Source organism: Elephantulus edwardii, unplaced genomic scaffold (genome assembly GCF_000299155.1).
Source record: "Elephantulus edwardii isolate Elephantulus edwardi_28Jun2011 unplaced genomic scaffold, EleEdw1.0 scaffold00014, whole genome shotgun sequence".
In the NCBI taxonomy this organism is placed as follows: domain Eukaryota; kingdom Metazoa; phylum Chordata; class Mammalia; order Macroscelidea; family Macroscelididae; genus Elephantulus; species Elephantulus edwardii.
Window position 1 is genome coordinate 26,014,125 of NW_006399764.1, and position 1,868 is coordinate 26,015,992.

The window sequence follows — 1,868 nt, forward strand, 5'->3', positions numbered from 1 at the left end:
CTCATCTGGTCTTCGCTCATTAGTGTTCAAGGCCTCAAACCTGTTCCTGAGATGATTCTGAAATTCAGGTGGTATGAAATCAAAGTCATATCTTGGCTCCTGTGGACTTGGTTTAATTTTCCTCAGCTTCAGCTTGAACTTGCATATGAGTAATTGGTGGTCTGTTCCACAATCAGCCCCTGGCCTATGGATAGTTATAAGTCGCAAAGTACTCAACAGCACATAACAACAACAATAGAGAACTTGGAATTTCATTCATTCATTGTTGCACATTTTCCTCCCTGCCTACTTCTCCTCCTGCCCCAGTTTGCTTTTTTCTTTGAGAAGAAAAAAAAAATTCTTTCATTGTTGTTAGATATAAAAAAGAGTGCAAGGACACAAGGGAGAGAAATAAAGAAACTGGTCCCAAGAAACAAACAGGCCTTTATTGCATGATCTGAGAGGGATGCCAAGTGCCGGGGCAGTCTGGGGGGTTCCTTCTTATAGAGGTCCTGGGGAGGACTAAAATGGTATTTCTCAGAATTTGGGTTGTTAATTAAGTTAGCTTTGGGCTGTTTTGATCAGGCTCAGACCCTTATCTGGATCCATTATCTGGTCTGGTCTTTGATATGACCAGTTAGATGTTATCAGGTTTCTCAGGAAGTGATCAAGCTTGGGGGTTGTGGGGGTAGGGCACTGCCATATTCTTCCTTCAATTGTTCTACAGTCCCCTCCCCCCCAGTCCACTTTACTATGCAGCTCTTATTCTGGACTCTTGCCATGCAAATAATACCTAATAATATATCCTTTTTGAACAGTTCTCTCCCTCATCTGTTTCAGTGCAATGTACATTACTTATCCCCTCTTTTCTTAGTTTCCTCCCAAACTCACTGTCAGTGCTGTTGTATAACATCAGCATTATGCAGTATTTGTTCTATTGTGAACAAAGCAGCAGTAAACATAGATGTGTATCTATCTGCTTGGGTGGCAGTTCTGGTTTCTTTAGGATATATTCCCAGTAGTGGAATTGCCGGGTCAAATGATATTTCTATTTGCAACTTTTTGAGAAAGCATCATACATACTGCCTTCCACAGTGGTTGTACCATTTAACACTCCCATCCAACAGTGAATAAAAGTACCAGTTTCTCCACAACCTCGCCAGAATTTTTTGTTTGCTGCTCTGTTGAATTTTGCTATTCTTACTGGGGTGAGATGATATCTCATAGTTATTTTGATTTGCATCTCTGTTGGAGCTAGAGATTTTGAACGTTTCTTCATGTGTTTGTTTGTCATCTGAATGTCTTCTTTGGCGAAGTGTTTGATTATATCCTGTGCACATTTTGCAAATGGGTTGTTTATCTTCTTGTGGGTTCTTTTGCTTTTTTAAATGGCTGGTACTAAATGTTTTGATTGTGGTTCCAGGTAAGATTAAAGAGTTGATAATTTCAATATTTCTCCATCTATCATGAGGTTGCTAGATAGAAAAAAGAGTTGAGAGTGAGAAAAAGAAACTGGTCCTAAGAAATGAACAGGCCTTTAAGCATGGTCTAAGAGGGACACCAAATGACCTTAACCACAAGTGGGGAGAGTCAAAATGGGGTATGGGTAGTTAGGGACAGTTACTTCTTACAGGGGTCCTGGGGAGGATTAGGAAAGATGGTATTTCTCAGAATTTGAGGTGTTAATTAAGATGGGTTTGAGCTTTTGTGATTAGGCCCAGAGACTTATCAGGATCCATTATCTGACCTGCTCTTTGATCTGGCAGCCTCAGATGCTATCAAGTTTCTCAAGGAAGAGATCAGTGGGGGGGGGGGGTGAGGGGAAACACATGCTTGTGGAGGCTGGCCACTCCCAGCTCAGACCCTTATCAGGATCCATTGTCTGGTCT